This window comes from Artibeus jamaicensis, unplaced genomic scaffold (genome assembly GCF_021234435.1).
Source record: "Artibeus jamaicensis isolate MK-2021 breed Jamaican fruit bat unplaced genomic scaffold, CSHL_Jam_final contig_3126, whole genome shotgun sequence".
NCBI classification, from domain to species: Eukaryota; Metazoa; Chordata; class Mammalia; order Chiroptera; family Phyllostomidae; genus Artibeus; species Artibeus jamaicensis.
The window spans coordinates 17958741-17968171 of NW_026521723.1; the positions used below are offsets into that span (position 1 = coordinate 17958741).

General features: G+C 35.5%; 1 pseudogene; it reads left to right on the forward strand.

The window, feature by feature from the left end:
- Window positions 1-3971: 3971 nt before the first annotated feature.
- Window positions 3972-4086, forward strand: LOC119045190 (uncharacterized; annotated as a pseudogene).
- The last annotated feature ends 5345 nt before the right edge of the window (window positions 4087-9431 follow it).

A 9431-nucleotide genomic window follows, 5' to 3' on the forward strand; every position in this document is an offset into this window, starting at 1 on the left:
TACAAGACAGCAAGTTCTGCTTGAGGGATCTAGCACCTCACTTTGCAATGTGGGAGTGGTGGTTGTTCAAAGCCAGAGCTTTGGCCAAAGGCATACGGTCTCATTTTAACATCTCATTAAACATATCAAATAGTACCCTTTGAAGTATTCCATGTCTCATGCATGAAACATGGAATGTGTGTCTAAGCTTTCAGAAACTATAACATTACCCATTGAATAATACACTGCACATGCATTTCTTATGTTTCATATAATTTTCATTTGAAAGAATGAATTGCTGAACATAGTCAGAAATTGGTTTGTTTTCTTTCAAAAGTATCCTTATAATATATTTCCATTTGTAGTTTCAAACAAATGTAATTTTTGTACCATTTTAACAAACTGTACATTGCTAACATGCAGTCATTAGAGAACACAGTGTTTACATTAGTTTGCAAGTAAATATGCAAAATCTTAAGTATTTAACTTCAAACCAGTTTAACTAATTTCAACTCTCTTCACTTCTCTACAGCAAACTTCAGTTTAATACAAAACTCAGAACAACCATGGGAGCAAAGAGTCATCATATTCCAATGTGCCAATTCCCCTTTTGTTTGTAATATTCTGACAAATTTTAACTAACTCTAATTGAAAATACTTTTCAATCTGTTCTGGAGGGTTTGCAAAGCTCTGTGGCCAAAATGTTTTAGCCTCATGTATTAACTAACTTAGACTATAGAGTCTATATAAAAAATATCATGGGCAAAATTTAAATATTTTCAAAAATAGTTTCAGGTGTGCTAGGTAGGGTGGTACAGTTTTATTGCATAGCAGATTCTACTTGTATCCACTGAGGCATCATTTTTGTAATGCAGCTTATAAAGGCAGCAGAAGGTAGTTCTGTGTTGATTACTTATGTGTTGGTGGAGTGAGAAAGAACAATTTCTAATTTCTGCCAGTAAAATTCTTTTCTGTTCCTGTCCATTGAGCTTGTTCTGGCAGTAGTCATATTTTCCTTCCCTTTTGGTCCCCCAAGCATTAACAGAGAGATACACTTGTGCTCATGTTGGATTAATGTAAGAAAAGTGGGAAAACTCTTCTTTTTGGAACCATTAGTTGCTTCTTGAATACAGAAATCAAGATCGAATAGCCTACACATCTAATTCTCTTCTCTGCTATAAAGTGGAAAGAGCTTATGGAAACAGATGAATAGTAAAATTCTTTGTGACATCTTATTAACAGTCTATCACTTTAGTCCTTACTAATTATTTTCTCTCCAATTCTTTATCTATTCATTGACTTACTTTTTTCATTTTTTTTAGGCCCTTCTATTTTTTCTTTTTGAGTGTGGGTGACATTGCGGTTGGATCAGAGTAAGTGCTCAATATATGCTAACAAACTAATGATTTTCGAGGACTATCTGCCTATATGGGTACCATGGTTACTGTGGTATGTAAGGGGCCTCACGTTAGGGCTGATTGATTAGACATAGATTCAGGTAGATAGAGCTGATGTTAAGTATCCAGGAAGTTGGGTGGATACTACAAAGTGGATATCCCTGTTCCAGTTGATGCTAACTGCCCATGGACTCTACCCAAAGAGGAACAGTTTGACCCACTGACCTTGGAAACCTACTTTGTGTTCCCAAGGCTGATTTTAACTGGCTAGGAGAAGGATAATGATGAGATACTACATTTTTAAGATACTAAAGGTAGTATCTTAAAAACTCTAGATTAAAAAAAAGTAGGTCTGTGCGTTATATTTTATATCACTTCCAGCTAATGCCTGAATGATCAATTAATATACCTTTCAGAAATTCAATCCATCAACATAGCTATTAATAATTGGTTCTACTCTGTATTTGGTAAGGAGTTTTGTGGAAGATGACCCTTGGGAGCCCTTGACTGACTCCCTTACCATGGAGAGTACACTATCTAATCAGAAAGGGAAGCTGCTGTATGTAGTTCACCAAGCGTGTCTCTCTCCTCTGAAAGCTCCTTGTGTTCCTTATATTTTGAATATTTGTGTTCTTAACTATAGTAAAAGCTGCCATTTATTAATCTCTTACTATTTACTAGCCACTGTGCTAAGTACTTTACATACACTATCACATTTAATTCTCCAGTGTTCCATCCTGAATCCTTAGTTATGCTCTCTCTGTTCACCAGAGGAGTGCATCTGTTCCAATGGCTTCGATCATCACCTTCATACTTAACCTGGATATCCACATTATTATGTCCACTCGGAAAGCTCAGTCAGCGTTTCTCTATGGATGGCTTGCTATCCATACGCTCTAATTCAACATCTTGGCAACCCTTTCTCTTTTCCTCTCCCACCTTCTTTCTCTGTGTATTACATCATCATCTTAGCCATCACCCAGGCTGAATACTTGTAGTCATCCACGACTCATTCTTCAGATATATGGGAGAGAGACTTACCAAGTACTGAGTCCTACTGATTTTCTTCCCCCTGTTTACTCTACTGCATTGCTACTTCAGATCTCCTCACTCACACATGAGTTATTGCAACTCACTTCAGGGAGCCTCCCCAATTCCAGGCACTTGGCTCTTTGATGCATTCTGCCCCACCCTCGGCCCATCTCTTACACACCCTTTGTTCATGTTACTTTGGCTGCCAGTGTCCCAATGAGTTAAGCCCACCTCCTTATTCTGGCCCCACTTATCTAACTTTATCCATGACACTTCTTTTACTACCCACCTCCAAAATGTTTACTCTTTCCCAGTCAATTCCAGGGTCTTCTTTTACCTCCAGCATCATGAGTATAATGACCCTGGAATTGACTGCGGAAGGAAGAGTAAACATTTTGGAGGTGGGTAGTAAAAGATCTCTATTCATCAGCTTCTCTTCATCTAGAATTTTCTCCAGATCTCTATTCATCCAGATCTCTGAATCTTCATCCAGATCTCTATTCATCAGCTTCTTTTCATCTAGAATTTTCTCCCATTTTCTGACATTCAATATTATATTAGTTTCAGGTACACAGCATAATGGTTAAACAATTAAATAATTTACAAAGTGATCCCCCCCTATAATTCAAATTACCTTCCTTTTTTTTTTTGGATGAGAAATCCAAGGCTCGAAGAAATTGAACAATTTTCCTCAAGTTGTACTGCAAATGATTAAGCTAGATTTAAACCTATTCTTCTGATCCTCAAAAGAGTGCTTTCTTTCCTTAGCCACAACTGCTCGTCTCAGAATCAGATTAACACAGGATGGAATCCATAGACAGAAACTCAGATTGCATTTGTGTAACACCTGCCTGATAATAAAATACTCACAGGACAGACAGCCCTGGCCCCTGAAGACTGTCTCCCTTAACCTGGACCTAGCCATAGCAAATGATTTTTAATATGTCTAGCCAAATTAATTTGCAAGTTATGGCTTAATTTTAATACCTTTATATCTGTAGTCCTTTAAAGAAAGCTGTAAATTAAAAAAAAAGAAGTGGGATGCCCACAATTTTTTTCAAAGTTATTGAAATTCTTTATTCAAATTCCATCATAGGGGTTTTGGTCCTAATTGTTCTAGGTTTGTACTTTAAGCTGCACCCAAAGTTCCAGCACTGGTTTTTTATGATTCTAAAAAAGGATAAGATAGCATATGTTCAAGCTGAGCAAGCTACTAGGATGCCAATAGCATGTTTCCGTAAACTTTTGATTGTAGATATCCTATGCAAATAGGACTTCTCAGGGTCCTGGCTAGTGTTGGTTTTAAATGAGGACATGACCTTTAGTTCAAAGAGATAGTAAAGATTACTAGACTCTTATTCAAAGTCTTCTTTAAGGGTCCTCAGAGAGCAGAGGTCTGGATTTGTGATCTTGCTGTTAATTTGCTGAATAACCAACAGATGTCTTTCTGCATCTCTGTTTCATTCTCCAGTTAAGGAAGGTAACAACTATCTCTTTCCATTCTCTCAGGCATGTTAAAGGATTAAAGATGTTGTTGTGAACAGTATTAAAATAGAGTTTATCGTGCTCACTTCGGCAGCACAGATACTAAAAATTGGACCGATACAGAGAAGATTAGCACAGCCCCTTGTGCAAGGATGTCATGCAAATCAATGAAGCATGCAATAAAGAAGTTTATATTTTATTACATAACAATCCCATGAGTATAATGACATCATGACAGTAGCTAACTTTTATTACAGGTACATACAATGGGAAGTTTTTGTTGCTGTTTCAGTCAGCCTCGTTATTTTTCATCACCACATTGATTTTAGTCTGAAAAGGCAGATTCTCAGAAGCATAAACATGACATTTGATTCAAAATAGCAACACTTGTGGCCCTGACAAATCTTTAAGAATTAGAAACTAGGTAGAAATATGCCTCTAGAAAAATCTCTTTTCTTAGATTTTAGTGTTTCAGCTCCAGAGGCTAGTTGCTATCAGTTGCAGGAGATATGTTAACCTCACTCCAAACTCTGTAGGCCATGAGGAAAAGCTCACAATCTGTGGTGAACACAGCAATGTCTTTCTGCTGTCTTCCCAATAAAAGAAAACCACACATTATACCACATACCAGATATGAATGACCACTCATTCTTTAAAATATTCTTTGCAGTTATGTGGGGTGGAAAGAAACATTCAAAGCTAAATAAGACACAGTGTCTGCCCTCTAGGTATTCATAATCCAGCACAAATTTTTGTATCACCAGTACCATAGATTGTACTTTATATCTAATAACTGAATTATATTTCTATCTTTCTTTATCTTTACATGTGGAATGGTGTACAAAGCTTCAGAAGAGAGGTTCTGAAACTTAGGTGTTTAGGACTGGCTCTGCCATTGACCTGCTTGTTTGTCCTCATCTGTAAAATTCCAAGCTTTAAAGTCCTACCCATTCCTGTGATATCCATCAGCTAGTGTTAGAGGGCCTAGGTATGCCAGGCATTGGTCCAGTTCCTCGGTTACCTTAATGACCTAAACAGACACATATTTGTGTCCTCTTCTTCTCTTATGTTCTATAGGCCAAAAGACTGATAATAAACAACATAATAATAAATAACATAGCATATTAGAAGGCTGTAGTGCTGTGGAATAAAGAGCATAATATAAGGGGGAGACAGGAGGTTAGAATGGGGAGGAGTTGCAATTTTACAGAGTGATCAGGTGGAACTGAGAAAGTGCCACTTAAGCAGAGACTTGACAATACTGTCCAGTGCATTCTCAGACTATTTTTCCCTATGTGGTAAAAGGAAAAGAATTAGAGAATTGGAGAAGGGCTGGAGCAAACACCACAGAGATGGCACAGCCATCTGTGACTATTAAGCTTTTGGAATATGGCTAGTCCAAATTGAAATATTCAGTAAGTGTGAAATAGAGATTTCAAAGAATATAAAGTATCTCATTAATGTTTTCATTTTGATTGTATGTTGGGTTAAATAAAATATATTTTTAAAATTAATTTAACTTGTTTATTTTTATTATTTATTTATTTATTTATTTTTGTGGCTTAATAGCCATTGCTTTCTCTCTCGAGTAAATGAAGTATAGAAGTAAATGTTCCAGAACAGATGTGCTGCTCCTTAGTGTTAAAGATCCTGATTCCTTTTCTCTTTGCTGCACTTCCACTTCAAGATGGCTGCTTAATTTCCAGCTATCACTTCTGAATTGCAATCAATAGTAGGGAGAAAGTACAAGAGGCAAATGTACTCCCCCATTTCTCCTTCAATGAAACTTTTTGGAAGTTGTGTAAGACACCTCAGTTTTTATCACATTGACCTGTATCTAGTATGTACAGAGTCTGGGAAAAGTGGTAAGTTTCTGAATGGCTATATAGACATCTAAAAATGAGTTCTCTTTCTGAGAAAAAAGGGAGAATAAATAATGGATTAAGACAAGCAGTCTTTGCCAGAGTTTAACAAACCCTTTTTCTTGACCTTGCAAATTCTTGTTAAGTGAGATAATAAATGTTATTTCTGTTTGAATGACTATGGTTTGCTGTTTAACATATGCATCTTATTTCATTAGCCTTTCCACTCTATTAATGATGGCAAATATTTTATTATATGGATGAACCATGATTTAGTTAACTTTTTAGTTAATTTTGAAAATTTAGAATGTTTTAAATTTTTGCTAAAAAATAGTACAATGATGAACATTTTGGCTCATTCAACTTGTGACACAGTACACTTCTGAGAACAAAAAAATATAAAACTATGAACAATAAAATGACAACAAACTCACAGCTATCAACAACTGAATCTAAACAACAAAAACAAAAACTAAGTAAATAACTAGAACAGGAACCAGAATCACAGAAATGGAGATTGTGTGGAGGGTTATCACTGGGGATGGGGGAGAATGAGGGGAAAGGTACAGGGAGTAAGAAGCATAAATGGTAGGTACAAAACAGACAGGGGAGGTTAAGAACAGTATAAAAAATAGAGAAGCAAAAGAACGTATAGGTCCAATCCATGGACATGAACTAAGGAGGGGAGGAAATGCTAGAGGGTGGGGGCAGGTGGCGCAGGGAGGAGGGGGATAAAGGGGGGAAAAATGGGACAACTCTAATAGCACAATCGATAAAATGTATTTTAAAAAAACTGAAAAAGACAGCACTTTTTACTGCCAAAAATGTAGTTCACTGAAAGTGGGAGCACAGAATGCTTCCTTTTTGGCAAGAAAATTAACAGCATGAATTAAGAACCTTAAAAATGTTCACATTCTTTAACCTATCTGGGGATCTATTCCAAAATAATAATTTGAAATGTACTGTATTTTTATTTTTCAAATGTAGCTACCAGAAAATTCAAAATTATACAAGTAGTTCACATTATATTTCTATTGGGCAGCTCATATCCAGAACTTGAAATGGGGGTTTTAGCTATTAGAGCAAATGTCAGTCCCACCTTGCTAAGGTAAGTCATCTCTCATTTTCCTGAATGTCTTTCCTCTGGCATTCCACAAAAGTCTTCTCTCCTGTGGCTTCTGGGTCAAGGAGTGTAATTACAGGGTTTCCATTTCTAGAATTCAGGGTACTTTAGGGCTATAATTAAGATACAGTTTGGAAGAGTTGGGAGAAAAAGAAGTTCTGGGTTAAAGCACGTTTTAGAAACTATGTAAGACCAGCCATTTTGGTTTGGTTGTTATGCTAATTAGAGTGAGTTGCTTCTATCTTTAATCTTCATTCTGAACTTGATGACAAAACATGTTAGCTGTCACAATGGTAAATGAGGGTAATGCGGGTATAAAATGAGAACCATTTCTGCAAGCCACGGCTATTCTCAAAGGTCAACAAACTTTGGAGTGTCAAGCCTCAAATTAGGAGAAAGCCCTATGTGAAATACAGGAACCTCTTTTTTTTCTTTTAGAAAGTAATGGTATATAACATGCAATCAATTCAACATATGCTTCTAAACAATTCACTTTCTAGAATCCAGAGTTCCTCTGAATCATGTTTTTGGAAGTATTCTAGAGCAAGGGAAGATACTGAAAGATTATTCAACTACCTTTCTTTAGGCAAAGAACTAAATCCTCTTGCTATCAAGTTTTCTGTTCTTTTTATGATGATTCCCCAAAGATTTCAATAAATATTTGTTTATTTGTGCAATAAATATTTATATATGACAATTATATATATATATATATAGCAATAAATACTTTTTTATATGTGGACTAGAGATTCTACAGTGTCCCTTAGAATTTCATCTTTCTAATAGTAAAGAAAGCCTTGTGGTATACAACTAAAAATATTCTTTATTCTAAGCCAATTTTCTTTTCTTGTCCATGCAGAAAAACTAAGGAACACTAGTCTTTTAAAAATTTTCAAGTGTGCTTTAAGGAGTTTGAAAGCAATTCATCTGTCTTATTCCATTCTCCCAAATCACTGTATTAGTTGCAAAGCTCTACAGTCACACAGTATTGTTCCCTGTTTTGTGGTTATATTTTTGTGCTCCTGTTTATAAATCAACTACCTTGAATTTTCTTTATTGAGTTTTATCTTGTTCTATTTCTCATTTATTAAGGTCACTGTCAATGTTTTTTCTTTCACCTCATCTTAGCAAATAGATGTGTTTCTGAACCTGCAGTATCAGAATGCTATAAACTGTGACATTACTAAAATATATGTTTCAATAGTGAACCAAGAGAAACCAGGTTCCACTAAAGAATACAGAAGAGCAGGAACAAAGAATGTGAGGTTATGAAGAAGTCAGTAACTGAAAACCAGCTAGGAGCCACTTACTACAGAAGACCAGGGAAGAAGAAATGACATAATTTATTGAAAATAAAATAATTCCTAGGCATCCCAAGTTAAATTATATAATCTGGATTGTCTCAATAAGTACAGTGTTTAGAAGTCCCCTTTCCATCCAGTACAGAGCAATTCAGTTTGGGCTCTTTTATTCAGAGCACTTTTCTTTGAGAAGGATGGAGAGTAAATCTTGTTCAGGTTCCAAAGGTTTCTTTCTTTTCCTTCCTTCCTTCCTTCCTTCCTTCCTTCCTTCCTTCCTTCCTTCCTTCCTTCCTTCCTTCCTTCCCTCCTGTTTCTTAAATTTATTAGGGTGACATTGGGGTTAATAATATTATATAAGTTTCAAGTGTACAATTCTATAATACGTCATCCATATATTGCATTTTGTGTTCAATGCCCAAAGTCACTACTTCTGTCCATATATTTTACTTCATTTACCCTCATTCTTTTTAGACCAATACTACCATTGGTGAGTTACTCAATCTAACTGCTCTTGTCTTGCTAAATACCAAATGAAACTCTAACTGGGAATATAAACTCTCCCACTGGTCTGATGAATTATTGCTTCAATAAAAATTTAAAGTACACCTGAGGCAATTGCTTACTGATGGACCAAACATCTTGGTTAAGACAAGGGAGGGTAACACTGCCTTTTGTGGATGAGGGGAGTTCCTAAAGGTAGATGACAATTTCAGTCATCTGATACAATTTCAACTATCTGGTTTCTTCTCTGTTTCCTCACTGGTCTGTAAGTGCCTTGAGGGTAATAACTGTATCTTTTTCATCTTGGGATTTTGAGGCCTTACTTCCAGGCTTGGAACAAAAGGCATTCAATATGTAGTTGATTGTTAATTGAGTAAATCTTTAAACAAATTAATTAAATAATATTTTGATCATGAGGAAAAATAAGTGGCAATCTTAATATTTCAAAGCAAAATCATTCATTTTTCTAAAATCATTAATAATAATTGAGTTTGTGTATAATTCTACTATAAACTGATGAAACACTGAATAAATGAAGTTTCTTAATATTATATGCATTTGGAAGACAAAAATAATATTAATATATAAAAAGAATTATATATACATAATGTATACATATTTATATGTATGTGTATATATCTATATATATGATAGTACATGGAAATGAAAATCAAAATAATCATTTTGTCTGGGTAGAAGATGGTGGTGAGGTAGGTAGAAGCAGAGCCCAGTTCTCCCTGTGTCCAGCTGG